Source organism: Mus musculus, chromosome 6 (genome assembly GCF_000001635.26).
Source record: "Mus musculus strain C57BL/6J chromosome 6, GRCm38.p6 C57BL/6J".
Classification (NCBI taxonomy): Eukaryota; Metazoa; Chordata; class Mammalia; order Rodentia; family Muridae; genus Mus; species Mus musculus.
In genome coordinates, this window is record NC_000072.6 from 135,658,289 (window position 1) to 135,677,039 (window position 18,751).

An 18,751-nucleotide genomic window follows, 5' to 3' on the forward strand; every position below is an offset into this window, starting at 1 on the left:
ACTTTTACATGGTTTCTGGAGATCCAAGCTCTCATCTTCATGCCTCTGTGGCAAGCACTTTAACCCCCGAGCCATCTTCCCAGACTTTTTTTACCTTATTTTGTGAGATTCTGTTACTTAACTTGGAGCTCACTGTTTGACTGGATTAGGTAGCCAACAAGTCCCCAGGATCTTCTAGTCTTGGCTTCCTTGGTACTGGGATTATAGGCAAACTTCCAGATGGTGGTGTCTCCCCTATATGGGTGCTGGGGATCAAACATCAAACCCCGTGTTTGTGTGGCAAGTACTTTATTGGACAAGTCATCCCCCTGTCCCAATATTCATTCCTAGCATTTCTAAAGTAATAGCTTATACTTAGATACTTAACTCGTGTCCAGCATTGTGCCAAGAGCTTTAATTTCACTGAATTGTGAAAGAAACATGTCTAGGTAGACACTAATATTGCAGACGAGGAACCTGGGGCACAGAAAGGTTAAGTGTCTGGTTAGTATCAAACAGCAAACACAGGAACCAGAACAGAACTGTCTGCCTGACCAAGCTTGGTTCACAATCCCTCTCTCATTCTGACTCTGTGACATCATCAAATAGCCCAACCCCTTGCAGAAAAATAAGTTTTATGCTTGTGTTCATGAATGTGTGTATGTGTCTGTGCATGTCCATATATCTACTCCTGCCTCAAAGGATAAATGGATTTTTTATAAATTAGAAAGAAATACCTCAGTATGGAAATATGTACTGAACACTATCGACCTAATAGCTAGGAAAATTAACAGGTAATTTTAAACCCTCTGTTACTTGGTCTTATCATTTAAATTCATTACTGTAATTCAGTATCTTATTCAACTCATATATATTACATATTGCCAGTTTTGGAATGAAAATGATCATTTTGAAATCATTTATAAAACTGCTGAGTATGTCAAGACCCATATTATAACAGTGAACAGAGCATACAGCAGCTTACTGGAGGGCCCCTTTTAGATTTCAGGATGCTTTTAAAGTTATTGTCGGGGTCTCCATTGGCCTGGGAAAATAATTAACAGGGTTGGAGATAGGTGTGGGTGCCGCAGGCAGGACAGAGCTCTGTCTGAGCTTGTGTTAGCTCCACACTCTGGAATGTTTTCTTTTAAAGGCACGACTTGATTCCCACCTTGCCTGTGTCATTGTGGAGGGTGGAATGTGTATGTCTCTTTATTAGGCTGGTAAGTGGGGAACTTGGCTTTTTAAGAAACCAGATAAAAATGATTTCCATAGATCAGAAAGCTGAAGTAAGAGGAGTGTGAGAAAATCCCGGCTAAGAGAAAATAAATAGAAAATTATCTTAGCAATGCTTCCAGAGTGAGCTGCTGCTGGCACCGATGCCTGGGAAAAGAAGGGTGGCAAAATGGTTAGAGCCATGTACCCCAGTACATGCTACATGTACGTGAAGATGTCAGGAGTAAGCCCCCCTTTTATATACCAATAGTTTAGAAGACTACAATAAAGCATTGTTTCCCATAGGAAAGCTTCATGAATTTAAGTTTAATTCTAAATCATTAATCAACAAGAAACTACATTCCCCAGGAAGTTTAATAACAGAATGGAAAAGGATGCAGAATCAGGAGTTGGCTCAAATCAAGTTTGGTGATCTCCGTGTGAACTTGGCAGCTCACCTAACCTTGTTGACTCTCTATTTCCTCCTCTGAAGAGTAATAAATATTTGAAAAGATCCCACTTTAATATCACCTATCTTTGGTATTTGAGGGAAAGAGAGCCCCGGTGATTGATGAAGGTCACATCTCAGGGAACCTCAGAACTATTTTCTTTCTTTCATAGTTATGAGAGGCCCCGAATCTTCAGCTGCACAGTATATCTAACATTTTGGATGACCAAGACTGGTGAAGTCTGCTGTTGGTCATTGGATGGCAGTAGACAAAACATGCCAGAAAAAAAGGTGGAATGTTCTGAGTGACTTTATGCAGAAATGAAGTCAGCTAGTCAGAGCTATTTTTAAAGTTATGATTCTTCATATAGGTCTGCCCAAGCTACCAGGGCCTGATATCTCATCAGGCAAAGTACAAGAAGAACTGAATGCTGAGCCTCCGGCAATTGCTATGTTTCCTAGATAGATCAGGCACCTTCAGGATAGTGAAACAGGCAAGCCAGGCAGCAAGCAATAGGCAGATAAAGAGATAGCCATAATAAAGTGTTCCTAGCCAGTATAGATACCAGAGTTCACACTAGATGACTTTGGACAATAGGCAGAGCTTGTTAGTGGTAGATCTTTTCCTTTACAACCTGTATTAATGGCTTTGTCTACTTCTCTTATCAAGTATCTGACAAGATACTTGTCAAGTTTTAGCTTACAGTTTGAGGGATTGATCCCATCAGGACGGGAAAGGATGGTGGCAGCAGCCTCTCACAGCTCGTCACATTGTGATCACATATAAGAAGCAGAGAGCACAGAGGAAGTAGGCCCAGGCTATCAGACTTCAAGGCCCATCCCCAACAAGTGACTTCCTCCAATAGGCTTCTACCTCTTAAGGTACTACAACCTTCCAGAGCTGCACTATCAGCTGATGACATGACCCTGTGAGAGATAATTCACATTCAAACACCATCCCATCCCAACACAAGTACCCCCATAATGTGTTGCTATTTTGAATATCTTTAGATAGCCTTCCCACAAACCTGTCCTAGTAAACTGAATCAGCCCACCCCAATATAAACCACTTTTCTCATAGGTAGCAGAGAAAGAACTAGATTGGGATCATTGATGATAGGTTTATGTCATAAGAGAGTTGTATATAATAATTTGACTTGAGAAAATTTTGTAAGAAAGTTCTTTCAAGAAGTTGATCTCTGAGTGTTGTGGTAGGCCTCAAAGTGCATTTACACATATCTTCAACATAACAGGTTTAAACATCTCATGTTTACCATTTCTACAGTGGTTCATGGACCACTAAACCAATGCCCAAATATTTACCCGACACCTCTATGCAATGACAGTATTTATTGATATAAGTTGTCACGGAGGTGAAATGGTCCAGAACTGGTGAGCTGTGTCACTTGGCATCTTTCTGTACTTTATGTTGCCAACTGGGAGTCTATGTGATGCACAACTGAGATTCTTCATGGAGAGGTACAGGAGTAAGTCAGTATACGTTGTCCTTGGATGTTCCTCCTTCCCAGTATTTCCATGATATTAGCAAAAAAGTAAAAGGGGAAAGGTGGGAGCCTGGTCTGACCCAGCACCATGGCAAATGAAGCCTAAGGTGATAGACTGAGCTTCGGGGAAAGTTCTAACTACTTTGTCTTGGTAACAGCGGGTACATTTACAAGCTGATGGCATAGAGCTGAGCCGTCTTTTATGTGTGTGCACTGCATGCATGGATGTATATTCCTGCACATGCTCATATATTTGTTTGAATATGATGGGTGAGTGAGTCAGGCAGAGACAAATGTGTATGGAAGCCAGAGACTGATGTTGATATTGGGATTTTTCTGTGTTGCTCTCTGCCTTATTTTTTGAGACAAGATCTCTTACTAAAATTAGAGTTTACCTATTTGACTGGAATACCTGGCCAGCGAGCTCTGAAATACTCTGGTCTCTGCCTCTCCAGCACTGGCTTTTGTATATACTGCTGTACCTGGCTGTTAACATAGATGCTGAGGATGAACTCTGGCCATAGTGTTGACATGGCAAACACTTTCCCAACTGAGCTGCCTCTATCCTCAGAGCCTTTCTTTTTCAATTAATGCATTCCATACTTTCCTCATCACTAAGACCCACTACACGAGGAGAAGTAACTGAAGAGAGGAAGGACTTACTTCGATTCATTTTGAGGTATGGTTCATCCCAGGGAGGAAGGCACAGAAGTGGGAAGGGTCCACACTATGGCAAAGGAGCTCCAGGAGACTTGCTCACAGGAATCAGGAAGCAGAAGGCAGATGGGCAGTGGGTCTGCTCTATAAGCCTCAATGTCTGCCCTATAGCAACTCACTTCCTAAAAGTTCTACAAACTAGAGACCATGTGTTCAAACACATGAGCCTACAGGGGAGGTTTTTTTTTCCCATCTAAATCATTGTGATGCATATTTATTCAGTGTATAATGGATCCTTGGGTTCATTTCCACTTTACAGCCTGGGCTGGAGGACATCTCCATTAGGGTAAGCCTTGATAATGAGAGTTGAGGGCACCGTGACAGTATAGCCATCTTTGTTGGTGTTCTGGAAAGCTGGCTGGCTGGGTTTGGCATTTTCTCTGCTGTGGCATAGTGTGCTTGGACTTTATTGGGATAGGCCCCTTGTTGAGCATGAAAGCTGGTTTCCTTTTTCCTGCCAGAAGAGCTGGCGCTCTCATTCACCATAGTTTATGGGTCTGCTGGATCCAGCTCAAATACGCCTCAGCAGAGTCTGTCTCTGGGGAGAAAGCAGCTCTTGAGAAAGGGCAGTTAAAGATACTGTTGTTTGTCTCAGATTCTTATTGGCATCTGGGACCAGGTGAAGACAGGGACAGGGATGAGGCCAAAGCCCACAGCCCTACACAACCCAATTATGCAGTTAAGTAGCTTTCCACAAGGTGTTTCATTGGCAAAAGCAGTATTTGCAGGAGGCTTTCTTGAGGCAAAAGCTGGGGGCGGAGGATATAGGTCATTTAGCTATACAATGAGGCAAAAGTCCTACTTGCCAAGGCTAGAAAGGTAGGTGGTAGAATTGGTGCCATCCAATTTTCTAAGACTACATTTATCTCTTTGGCTCCATTTCATTCCTGTCATCACCCTTAGATAGGAGCAAGCTGGGATTAAAGCTCAGAAAAAAATGTTTTGTAGGAGGCAACTAGTAACTTAGTATCGTTTTCTTTACTGATTCCAGCCAGCATCATGAATATCATTGACTTTTACATGGTGTGCTGAGCCATTTGTGACACTTTCCCAGTTATATCTTGAGGGCTTTTCCCCCAGAATAGTTACTGTCCCCTGGCAAGGGTACAAAAAGAAGGTGCCACATACGGCTAGTAAGATGGCTCGGTTGATAAGAGCACTGGCTGCTTTTCCTGAGCACCTGGGCTTGGTTCCCAGCATCCACATGGCAGCTCATAATCACCCATCACTCCAGTCCTGGAGATCTTCTGCTCTCTGTTGGCCTCCAAGGGTACTAGGCACACATGAAGTGCACAGACATACATACAGGCAAAACACTCATATGCATAAACAAACAAACAAACTTTTAATGCAGGTGTTGTCCTTGTGAATTGGATTCCCACTATATATTGAACCTGCCTTGATCCTGTACCTTCCCCTTCCATTGCCTTTGACTGCAAGACATCAATGTGCCTCAGTCACAAGGTTTATGGTATTTGTATTAAAGAGCCATGAGTGGAGCCTGGGGATTTGGACATAATTCAGAAATCCCAAGAAGCAGAAGGAGAAGGAGTCAAATGTCTAATGCAGTTAATATCTGAATATTACTGGACTACAGACGTGTTGTCACAGAAAAAAGCATCTCTTGGTGGGTTTTGCTTTATTTTTGTGACCGTGAAGATTGAATCAAAGGTCTGGACCCTGTAAGTCAAGTGTTCTGCCACTGAAACACATCCCAGTCCTTAGATGGTTTATTAGCAGATGTCTTGATTACTTTAGAATTTGACAATTTCATACAAGTATGAAATCTATCTGGCACTCCTCACCTGTCCACTCTCCTTTACCCTTTTCCATTCCCACAAACCCCTTCTTCTCCCAATAAGTCTCCATCCAAGTTTCATGTCTTTTTGTTCTGCGTGTGATTTTAATCCCATTTGGTTTAATCGCAGACACAATGGGCCTGACTTGAAGCTCATCACTGGACCACAGGCAACTTGCCAACAGCTACACCATGGAAGCTGATGTTCCTCTTCTTTCAGAACCCCCGACTGTCAGTAGTTCTCCTGGGAGGAGCCTTCCCCATCTATGATTGTTGTTGATAGGCTAAATTCTATGCAGAAACCATAACTGCCGTGAGTTCATGGTTGCCACAGCCACATCATACCCATAAGACACTTTCATAGCCCCGCCCCCACCTCCGCAATATGATTCTTGTATCTTTTGCCCTACTTCCCCATAATGTTCCTTGAATCTTAGAGAAGATTATATGGGTGTTCCATATAAGGTGCAACACTCAACAGTCACAGGTTCTCTGCACCTTGGCTGCCCATATGTTCATATTAACTGACACTTGCTGCAAAGAAAGCTTCTCTGACCAAGACTGAGAGCAATACTACTCCATGGGTATGTATATATGTACACACACACACACACACACACACACACACACACACACACACACACAATTTGACAATGCAGTCACTTAGCAAAACTAATAGGTTTTGATTTTGATTTTGAGATCTCTAGACATTAGCCTTTGACCTGGTCCATAGAATCAGTCATGAGCTCTTTCCTATGGAAAGGACCTGAAAGCCCATCAGAAAGCAGTTGGTTACCCCTATAACAGCTACTATTGCACCAGTGGCATATCTTCTATTGTAACATGCAAAGTCCTAAGCTATAAGAGGTTACTGCTAATTTTTCTCTCCTAGCTGACTGCATGCCAGCTTTGGCACAATGGAAGTGGCCAGCAGAAAAGAAGCTTCCAGATCAGTTCCAGGCTGATTTTTGTATTTTGTAACCAAGGTATGTGGTGTCTCCAGGAAGAGGGTTTTATCATTTGGCTCTTCATGGCAGACTAAGAGAAATGGTAATAATTTATATTGTTTGGGGGAGTCTTTAGAATATTTTGATTAACAACTTAAGAGGCGGGATTCCACCCCTAGCACTTAGGTTTTTGTTTAATAATCAATAGATTCTAAGCATAACACTCTGTGGCATCTTTTCATTGTTGTTGTTGACTGGAATCTAAGTAAGTGGTTCTTGGAATCATCCAGGTTTCATATCCAATTTAGAAATGATATGAGAAATCCCTCCACAGAAAAATCTATGCGCCCCGTTTCCTGGGAGAATGCCAGGCATCAGTTAAAAGAATGATATAACCCCTACCATAAAACGGAAAGCTAGAGAGGAGTAGCAATGAGCTTCTCAGCATTTGCTGAGTTGGTCTCTCATAATTACCTGTGTTACTATGTGGAAAGTATGACTATCCTGTTATTAAACATCTTTGTTAATCATTTTAATTGATAATTAATGAGCTTCCCCTGGCTTGCTCAATTTGCTTTCTTATAGAACACAGGACTACCAGCCCAGGGCTAGTACCACTCACAATGGGTCCTACCACCCTTGATCACTAATTGAGAAAATGCCTTACAGCTGGATCTCATGGAGGCATTTCCTCAAGGGAGGCTCCTTTCTCTGTGATAACTTCAGCTTGTGTCAAGGTGACACACAAAACCAGCCAGTACACTCAGCATCAAGGATAATTGTTACCTCAGTATTATAGGCATTAATTTATACATAAAATCTTATCTATTCCCATTCTATCTTCCAAGTAATGACTACAGAGACCTATTTTATGGACAAGCTGTAAGCCTAGGCTGGACAGGTTCTGAGCTATTCTACACCCTAAACCTCTTACTTCCAGACAAAAGCCCCACTACTTGCCAGTCTGCTCTTTCCCTGGCTCTCTCTGGTTTGTATGTGTCTTCATGTCTCATCTCTCATCATGACTTCATGATGAATCCTACTGGTTTTCCATGTGGTCTCTCTACTTCTTGTCCTGGTTGTTCTACTTTTCTCTCCCTGGGACTTTTGGCTGAGATTGGAAGTCAAGCCTTCCTATTTCCTTTGCCCAGCTAATTGGCTGATCAGCTCTTTATTAACCAATCAGAATGTTTACAAAGCACTGAGACAAGGTGATGCTTCATAAAAATAACAATACCAAAGTCTGGCCTGTAATCAACTCTCTGCAGGTATATACATCATCATTAAAATAATACAAGGAAATTCTTTACACAGTATATAAAACATCACTATAACACAGGGTAAAGGGTTTGAAAAAGATATTTCAAGCAAATGGATTTAAGAAGAAAGCTGGTTTGGCCATTTTAAGATCCAACAAAATAAGCTTCAACCCAATAAAAACTAATTAAAAGATATAGGGAAGAATACTACATACTCATCAAAGGAAAAAAATCTACTATGATGCCATTTCAACTCTTGGCATCTATGTCTCAAACGCAAGACCACCCAAGTTTGCAAAAGAAACATTATTACAACTTAAATCACAGGTTGGCCCCCACACACTGATAGTGGGAGACTTCAATACCCTACTCTTTCTAATAGGCAGGTCATCCAAAAACAAAAACAAACAAAAAACAAAAACAAAACAACCTAAAGAGAGAAATGGATGTAACAGATATTTACAGATATTAAATTTCACCCAAACACAAAAGAGTACACCTTCTTCTCTGCATCTCATGGAGTTTATTCCAAATTGACCACATATTCAGACACAAAGCAAGTCTCAACAGATACAAGAAAATTGAAAAAACTATCTGTGTCCTATCAGATCAGTATAAATTAAAACTAGATAACAACAACAATAACAACAACAGAAACAACAGTAATCATATAGACAGAACAACTCACTACTGAATGAAAATGAGTCAAGACAGAAATAAAGAAAAAAAAATTGAAGACTTTGTAGAATTCAGTGACAAGGAATACACACACCAAAACGTATGGGCCACAATGAAAGCAGTGTTAAGATGAAAATTCATAGCTCGTACCAACAATTTAACAGCACATCTCAAAGTTCTGGAATAAAAGAAGTAATCAAACTTAAGGAGTGATAAATAATCAAACTGAGGGCTAAAATCAAAACCACAGAAACAAATAGAACAATACAAGGAATCAATGCGTGAAAAGAGTTGGTTCTTTGGGAAAATCAACCCAATAGACAAACCCTTACCCAAACTAAGCAAGAGGCAGTGAAAGCATATCCAAATTAACAAAATTAGAAATGAAGAGAGGGACATGACAGATACACAGGTCATCCAGACAATAATAAGGGCAAACTTTAAGAACCTATGCTCCACCAAACTGGAAAATCTAAAAGAAACAGGTACTTTTCTGAATAGGTACCACTTACCAACGTTAAGTCAAGATCTGGTAAACAATTTAAATAAATCTATAATCCCTAGTGAAATAGAAGCGGTCATTAAAAAAACTCCTAACAACAACAACAACAACAACAACAACAACAATAACAATAACAAAAAAGCCCAGAATCTGATGGTTTTAGTGCAGAGCCCTACCAGACTTTCAAAGAAGAGTCAATGTCTTAAATCACTCCACGAAATAGAAACAGAAGAAACATTATCCGATGCATTTGATGAGATCATAGTTACCCTGAGACCTAAACCAAAGACTCACCCGAAACAATAGAATGTCAGACCAATCTCTCTCACAGACATTGATGTAAAAAATACTCAATAAAATAATCACAAACTGCATCCAAGAACACATCAAAAACATCATCCACCATAATCAAGCAGGTTTCATCCCAGGGATGCAAGGATGGTTCAGCATCCCAAAATCCTTCAATGTAAAATCTATCATATTAAAAAAAAAAAAAAAAGAGAAGGAAAAAAAAAGCAGGTTCATCTGATTAGATGCAGAAATGACCTTTGACAAAAATTCAACACCCCTTCATAGTAAAAGTCTTGGAGATATTGGGTGTACAAGCATATGCCTAAATATAATAAAGGAATTTTATATCAAGCTCATCACCAACATCAAATAAATGTAAAGAAACTCAGAGCAATTCCGAGAATATCAGGAACAAGACAAGGTTGTCCATTCTCTCCATATCTATTCAATATAGTACTTGAAGTTATCTAAAACAGTAAGACAATTGAAGGAGCTCAAGAGGATATAAATTGGAAAGAAAAAATCAAGTATTAATATTTGTGAATAATATGCTAGCATACATAAGTGACCCTGAACTATTCTACCAGGGAACTTCTATAGCTGATACTTTCAGGAAAGTAACTGGATACAAAATTATCTTTAAAAAAAATCAGTAGCCCTCCTATACACAAATGACAAACAGAATGAGAAAGAAATTAGAAAAACAATATCTGTCACAATAGCCTCATATAATCTAAAATACATTGGGGTAACTCTAACCAGGCAATTGAAATATTGGTATGATAAAAACTTCAAGTCTTTGAAAAAGGAAATTTAACAAGGATATCAGAAGATGGAAGCAAGCTACAGATTCCAAGCAATCCCCATCAAAATTCCAACACATTTTTTTTACAGACTTTGAAAATCCATTTTCAACTTCATATGGGAAAACCAAAAACCCAAGAGAGCTAAGACAATCCTGAACAATAAAAGAACCGCCATGCTTTACCATTCCTGACTTTTAAGTTGTACTACAGAGCTGTAATAATAAAACCACATGAAGTATTAGCATAAAAATGGACACACCGATCAATGGAATTTAATTGGAGACCTAGTCATAATTCCACACATATATGTGGAAATATGTGGATGCCTGATTTGTAAAAAAGAGTTTAGAAATACATGCTGAAGAGAAGACAGCATCTTCAACAAATAGTGCTGGCCAAACTGGGTGTCTGCATGTAGAAGAATGCAAGCAGATTTACATTCATTACCTTACCCAACATAAAACCAGATGCACTGAACTTGATAAAAGAGAAAATGGGAAATGGTTTTGAATGCATTGGCACAGCACAAGACTTTCAGAACAGAACACTGATAGCATAGGTACTAAGATCAACATTTAATAAATGGGACCTCATGAAAATTAAAAACTTCTGTAAGGCAAAGGACACTGTCAATCAGATTTTAAGCCCCCTCCCCATACCCCCACCTCCCCATGACGTTTAGTTATGCTGATAACCCTCATTGACTAGATTTAGGTTAGATTTAGAACCACCTAGGAGACCCACCTTTTGGTGCATCTGTGTTTCTAGAGAGGTTTAACTGAGAAGGGAAGAAAACTCACTCTGCTTGTGGGGAGCCTCATCTCCTAGGCTGGGTTGAAATATAAAGGGGAAAGGAACAAAACAATCTCAAGTATTGATCCACTGAGCAGCTACCTCACACTCCTGACACCATGCCTTCCCCACCATGATAGGCAGAATCCCTCAAAACATGAGCCAAGACAAATCCTTCCATAACTTACCCTTTAAAGGCATTTTGTCTCAGCAATGAGAAGTAAAACTACAGCAGTCCTCAAGTGAATTGTTGAATGACCCATTGTCTTTTGGTGACTAAATGAGGAATGCATCTTTCCAGTAAGGGGTGGGGGGCAGGTGACTACCTATTCTCTTTCCTGTCAGATTTTTTTTTCACAAATAAGCCAACTGTAATAGATATTATTTTGTATTTAAAGTGCCTTCTTCAAGAGCCTTAAATGTTTCACAGACAATGTCTGTCATTAATCCCCACAACAACTCTGTGAGGCAGGTGTCACCTTTAATCCCAGCACTCCGGAGGGAGCTGGAAGCACAATGAGGTAATTGTAGGCTGGAAATCTACAGCCAGTGGCAGCTCCTTGTTCTCTCCGGCCTTAGTCCCGTCCATCCGTCCATCCAGAACCTACCACCTTTTCTGTTAGCTGCCAAGTCGTTCCTTTCCCTTTTGTATACTTGAGATTCTACCCAGGCTTCCCTGCTTCTGTTCTCCACAGTACCACCTGCCTCCTGATTTACCTTGCGAGCATCATCTCTCCTGCATTCTTCCCTTCACACCTTGCTGCCTGTGCCCTGGACGACTTGCAGCCCGACCCTTCCTGCCCTTGGAGGTTGGAGGTGAGGTGGTGCAGAGTCAAGACACAGACCCCAGGAGCAGGTCAGAAACACTGCAGCGAGCTCATCTGAATGCTGCTACAAGCTCCTTTAATACCCTCGGCCCATGCCTCATTGGTCCCAAGAAGCAGCAGTTCCCGATTGGCTGGCATTGTCTGCACTAGCAATCCTTGGTCTCTCAGGCAGTCCTCAATTAGGTCCTCCTGCAGGAAATGCTGTGGACCATTCCTGCTACAACACCTGGCTCTGGCCAATGAGATATGAGGAGAGAGGAGCTGGGCCCTTTTCTCTCGAACTCCTCTGCTAAAGCTATTCCTTCTTCTGCACCAGTGGGATCCTTGATGAGCTGTCAGGGCCCCTGCCAACGTGACGAGGGCATCTATGGGTGTGAGGGGTGGACCATGTATGTTTAAGACTCTGAGATTTGGGGTTTGTCTTGTTATTTAGGACAATCTGACTACAGCACCCAGTTTTTTAGTCCTCCAGTTCTTTCATTAAAACTTTCCAGGACATCATCATTGCCCACAAATATAGTTGTGAATTGGCCTTCAAGAAAATGCAAACTCTCCCTGTCAACTTCCCCTCTCCAGTTTCTCACCATACTCGTGGGCTGGCCAAGTAGGGAAATGTCACCACTGCCTTCAAGTGATCATGACTTGACTTCGAATGTTACCTTGTTATTCTGATCAGATCAGGTTGAAATCCAACCCTTCATTAAAGCACAGATCTAAATGATAAAAACCTTCCTGGCTTGACAAGTGGGTAGTGCTTCTGGCCCTCTGGGATCGCTTAACAAATTGTATTTTATCTTCAGTGTCACTTCCTATCTTATAATGTAGTTATTCGTGCCTGTAGTTTGCTTCTATTAGACTAATCTATCTTAAGGCAGATACCGCTCCTATTTACCATGGAATCATCTACAGTATCAAGCCATGCAGTTGATAAATAAATGATTCATGAATTAAATATTACTCTTCAGGGGAGGACCATGGACTTCTCTTTTAAATTCCAAGTGGTCACAGTTCAGTAAGTGGCCTGAAATGCCACCTGTGAGATGGGCAGGCGTTCTCTGGTGAGCCTCCTTCTCTGTTGGGCGATTTTTGCAAACAAGAGTCAGGCATCACAGTGAGCCCGGCTCCTAGGAAGGTGAGCTTAGACTTTATGTCTACGGTATGTTAGGCATCCCTACTACCAAGAATAAACTAAAACAAGAGGAGTTTAATGCAGTAACAGGGACTAATTTAGAGATCAGAGGATCTTTGACTAAAGGAGGGATAGCTGTGAACTTCAGAGAGCCTTGGTGCATTGAAAAAAGTTTCTCAAAACAACAATGGGCACTGAAGCCTTGTAGCTACATTGACACAGGAAAGGGAAAGTAAGATTTGGAAGATACTAAATGGAAGAGATTCCTTAGATAGTAATGAAAGGAAGCAATCTAAGGGATCAGACAGGAAAACCTTCATCCTACTGACAGACTATTCCACATATCAAACTCCAGCATGAGAGATATAGGTGGGGAATGGTGGAGGGAAGGAGATAGGGAGGGAGGGAGAGAGGGAGGGAAGGGTGGGGGGTTGTACTCAATGCACTTGGGATTGAATCTTTGTGGTGAAGAACTGATTCATTCAAATAGTCACAAGTGCTTTGAAAAAGACTCTGCACCAGACATTGGAAAAAAGATGCTGAAAACTCCCGGCGTCTCCCTTCTGGAAAGTCAGCATCCAGAGATTGATATTTACAGTGTGATGAGTCAAGACAGCCAAGCACAAATACATGGGCCCATCTGGGAGGGGTTGGAGGTAGAGACTTCTACACTTGCTAGAGCACACCATGAAGGAATAAAGTCCTCACTTGTTGCTGGTACTTTTTTCTGTGGCTGCTTTCCTTCTTTATGTTGCCCAGACTAGTGTTCCAGTCAGAGACCTAAAACCAAGATCCATGCTGTCATAGGACAAACATCATTACACTGTTTCCTGATAACAATTCTATTCCCCAGAAACCAAAAATACTCCCTAAAGGATGGCAGGAACTCCACAAGCCAGTTTATGATGGTCTGTCCAACTTTCCATGAGTAGAAGACTATTTAGGGACTCTTAAAACATTTTTATGTATGTGCACATGAGTGCAAGTGTCTATGGAGACCACAAGAGGGCATCAGATCCCTTGGAACTGGAGTTCTAGGCATTTGTGAGCCATCTGACATGTGTGCTGGGAACTGAGTTTAGGTCCTGTGGGCAAACAGAACATGTATTTAACCATATAACAAGTTTTTTCTCAAGCAATGCTGCCTGGGAGGAAGTTCTGCAGTTCTGATGTGTTCTATAGTTTGGTATCCAGAAAGATAGCCAGCAGCTATGGGTGGTACTAGCATTTGTCTGAAGAATTAGGTTTTAATCCCTGTAGACATGCACTCTTGTGACTACCATATTGAGCAGTACAGGCCTTTACCACTGTGACTGCCTTTAGTTATGTCACTAGGCATGTGACTCTTGCTGTCTATCTAGCCTGCTTTAACATCTTTTGGGGTCAATGTTCCAAGTGCCTGAGCCTTTGAGAACCAAGCTAAACACAAGATAAGGACAGACTATGTGTGTCTACCAGTGTGACTCTGTGGTACGAAGGTATGAATTTGTGGTGTGTAGGTGGGTCTGCTGGTGTGAACTTGTGGTGTGTATGGACTAAGCTCTTCTTGTTCAACCCCACCTCCCAACACTATTACAGTTGGGCTTGTCTCCAGTGCATGAACTTCAGTGAGCACATCTCATCTGTCACAGAATTCTAACCTGCTGAAGCCATTCTTTCTGGATTTCAGCATGTGGCAGTACTCTGTCCTAAGACAGCTTGAGTTTTACCAGTCAAACACTATATTCCATCCACTCGAGATAAAAGATCTTAAGATTTCATTATAAACTCTACAGAAAAGGCCATTTCACAGCCGTTGACATGTTCCGAGTTAGTCCTGGGTTAACTATTACTAGCTCTAGCTCTGGTTAACTAGCCTGTGTTAACTATTACTAGCTCTAGCTCTGGCTTCCCAGAATGTTCACAATGCTTGTGAAATTTACATCCAGAAATGATGGTGAGAATTTCTTGTTTTGTTTTAGCATTTTTATTTGTCTTTGTTCATAATAAGTTTCACTTCTGTGATTTTTATCAGAGAGAGAGAGAGAAAGAGAGACAGAGAGAGAGAGAGAGAGAGAGAGAGAGAGAGAGAGAGAGAGAGGCATAAAGGTGGGTAGGGAAATGGAAAATATCTTGGAGGCGTTGGAGGAAGAAAAATGATCAAAATATATGAAAAAATTTAATAAACAAACAAAAATAATCTAAACATTTTATTGAGTAAATAAATGAGATAAAATAGATGTGATAAAAAATATAAGATACTGGAGCTGGAGATATGGCTCACCAATTAAGAGCACTTGTTCTTGCAGAGAACCTGAATTTGATTCCCAGCATCCACATGACAGCTAGCAGCCATCCATAACTCAAATTCTAGGGGGATCTGATGTCCTTTTCTGATCTCCTCAGACACCAGGCATAAACATAATACACAGACATACAGGCAGGCAGAACAAACACTCATACATATAAAGGAAGGAAGGAAAGAAGGAAGGAAGGAAGGAAGGAAGGAAGGAAGGAAGGAAGGAAGGAAGGAAGGAAGGAAGGAAGGAAGGAAGGAAGGATATCTTTGACAATAAAGACTATAACATATACATGGTACATCATGTCAAATCAAATCTAGCATAAATTATGGATCAGGAAAAATACCGCTAATTACATTATGGAGGCATAATGTACTATCAAATTAATTTAAATATTTTAATTATATTGACTCTGTGTGTGTGTGTGTGTGTGTGTGTGTGTGTGTGTGTGTGTGTGTGTGTGTGTGTGTGTGTGTCTGCATATGTATGGTGGCAGAGGGCAAACTACTGGAAATAGTTCTTCTCTTCCACCATGTTGGATCCAGGGGTTGAACTTGGGTTGTTGAGCTTAGCAGCAAGCACTTTTACCTGTAGAACTATCTCACTGGCCCATACTAAATTTTTATTCCAAGCTTTAAAAAAGACACTTTGAGTTTATTTAAACATACTATTTTATAGTATCTATCTGCCTACATCAACAAGCAGGTTGTCTAAATCTGCTACAGAGGGAGAATTTTATTTTTTAAAGTTGTTTAGAGTTATCAAAATCTATGTTTTTTGTACATAATGCCAACTTCTGTGCTACTGGGAGCATCAGGATGTGAAATTTCTGGAACAATTTTCTTCTGGGATTTTCTCTTAAACTGTTGACATCTTTCTGCAAACTTTGAAGATGGTGTTTTCTTGTTTCTATGTGAGATTTGTGCATGGATCTGTGACAGCAAAGCTGGTCTAGTATTAGGGACCTCCCCACATTATGCCCCTTAAATCATCAAGCAGATGTTCCTGCTTTGCAGGAAAGAAAAGGCTTCCTGTCACCACGCATTAGACTTGTGCTTCTACCTTATCAATTTTCACCAGTGCTTTTGAGTCTCTGTGCATTGTATAAACACAAGGGATTTTTGTTTCAAAGCCAAGTCATAGCCTGTTCTTTGTAAAGATACTTCACGGGACATTTAGATTCAACAGTGTAGCCCCAAAGAATAACAAGTGAGGAGGAACTTGGCATAAAACAGTAACAAGTCAATGGCTCTGGGTCAGGGAGATACAACCCATTTTCAAACATCAGAAGACGTCCGTGGGGGAGACACCATGTGAAAACTGATGAACTAAGGTCTTCGGATTCCTGTGATGGCTCTTGATCAAACTTCTCTATCTTGTTTAATATAGACAGAAAATTCCTCCGTCGTGAATCCTCTAAAACAAAGACACTAATAGCAAATCCCCCCTGTTTCTCAAAGTAATGTTCTATAATCTGAAATGATTTGTCAAGTTTAGGGGATAAAGTATCTGAATTTAGCTTAGACAAATCAAAGTATAATCTGGGCTTCTTCCTATCCTCTTTTAAAAACAGCTTCTTCTTCTTCTTCTTTTTTTAACTGACCATGAAAAGATTGCTTTATTCCATGAAAATATTACCTTTGTCATCTAATGCCTATGAGGGAGAAAGGCTACAGTTCTAACTTGTGTTATGCTCAGTGTCAGGGGAGGGGGAGAATTAGTTGCTTCTCTTATTGTTGTGACCCTGGATCCATAACAGGAAGTAACAAGGGAGATAGGTTGAGGAAGGCCTGGTGGTGAGAAGCATTGGAGATGTGGCCGTAGGAGCAGGGTGTAGCTACTTACAGTGAGTCCAGGCTGGTGGTCAGCTCACTTTTGCTTCTTATTCATCCAGGGGTAGGTTCAGCCCACATATGCTCTTTGGTTGGTGGCTCAGTTTCTGGGAGCCTACAAGGGTCTAGGTTACTTGACTCTATTAATCTTCTTAACCCTTCCCCCAATTCTTCCACAAGACGCCCCAAGCTCCATTTAATGTTTGGTTGTAGGTCTCTGCATCTATTTTGGTCAGCTTCCAGGTGGATCTTCTCAGAGAATAGTTATGCTAGCATCCTGTCTGCAAGCATAACAGCGTATCATTAATAGTGTCAGGGATTGGTGCTTGCCCTTGGGATGGGTCTCAAGTTGGGCTAGTCATTGGGTGGCCATTCCCTCAGTCTCCGTTCCATCTTTGTCCTTGCACTTCTTGCAGGCAGGGAAAGTTCTACCTCAAAACTCAGCTATATCACTCCTGTGTGTACACCCAAAAGATGCTTCACCATACCACAAGGACTCTTGCTCTACTATGCTCATAGCAACTTTATTTGTAATAGCTAGAAACTGGAAACAACCCAGATGTCCCTGAACTGAATGATGGATACAGAAAATGTGGTTCATTTACACAACGGAATATTTCTCAGACATTAAAAAAAAAAGACATTATGAAACTTGAAGGCAAATGGATGGAACTAGAAAATATCATCCTGAGTGAGGTAACCCAGACCCAGAAAGACATGCATGGGACGTACTCACTGATAAATGCATATTAGCCATAAAGTAGAGGATAAACACGCTACAATCAACAGACCCAAAGAAGCTAAGTAACAAGGGGAGCCCAAGGGAAGATGCTTGAATCTCACTCAGAAGGGGAAATAAATAGCTCTTTAATTTCAAGACAGAGTCTTATTCTTTAGCCTACTCTAGCCTTGGATGTATGGCAATCCTCCTGCCTCAGCTTCCTAAAAGGCTGGGATGACAAACATGAGTCATTACACCCTGATGTTTCTTGTGACTTGTTGAGTCTTGTTGAGTTTCACTTCTCACCCAGGTAAAACATCTCCTCGTAATTACCTTGTTCTTTTCCTCTGTCTTCTTTCCCCCAGAACAAAGCCCACCCCTCTTGATCTGTTGGAAAGATCCCTGGTATTTGAATCCTGGAGTGAGTGTATCCATGAGAGCGAGCACTATAGCAATGGCCTTCATGCCTGGCCTCTTCCTGTAGGTCTCTGATGGCTAGAGACGCTGCTTTCAGAGGAGGTGAAGAGAATCAACGTCACCCACGTGCTAACATCTTACCCAGAGGTGCCTGGCCTCCCAAGAGCAGAAAGTAGCTTCCCCTCTTCCCTGAGGTTCCTGGTCTGGACTTAAGCTAGGGTTCGCACAGCTTTAATGACAGCCCATTGTCAGCTGCTTCTCATGCAGGTCAGCTTGGGGGGCCAAAGCTTTGGGTAAAGGCATCTGCGGCAGTGCACTCTGAGCTCAGCTAGAGGGCTCTTTATGTGCTCCCTACTCATCTCCGTACAACTCCAGCAGGCTCTGCCCAGACACAGGGGCCTTGTGAGGTGGGCAGTGGGGGGGTATCCTGAACTTTTGTCCCCGCCGGCAAGAACACGCTCAGGACAACCGGAATCTTCTGCAGCAAAAGCTTTATTGCTTACTTCTTCAGGGGCAAGAGAGAGAATGGCAAAACCCCGTCCCTTTTAAGGAGAATTATCCTCCGTCTAGGCCGTGTCGCTCCCTGATTGGCTGCAGCCCATTGGCCGA

At 41.4% G+C, this 18,751-nt stretch overlaps 1 long non-coding RNA gene across 1 annotated transcript in view; it reads left to right on the plus strand.

Moving 5' to 3' along the window:
* The first annotated feature begins 624 nt into the window (after positions 1-624).
* 4930425L21Rik (RIKEN cDNA 4930425L21 gene) overlaps positions 625-18,751 on the plus strand; it is a 24,479-nt gene continuing 6,352 nt past the window's right edge. Inside the window, exons 1-2 of the long non-coding RNA NR_126088.1 lie at positions 625-773; positions 6,555-6,648. This is a non-coding gene — a long non-coding RNA (RIKEN cDNA 4930425L21 gene). The remainder of the gene's footprint in view (positions 774-6,554; positions 6,649-18,751) is intronic.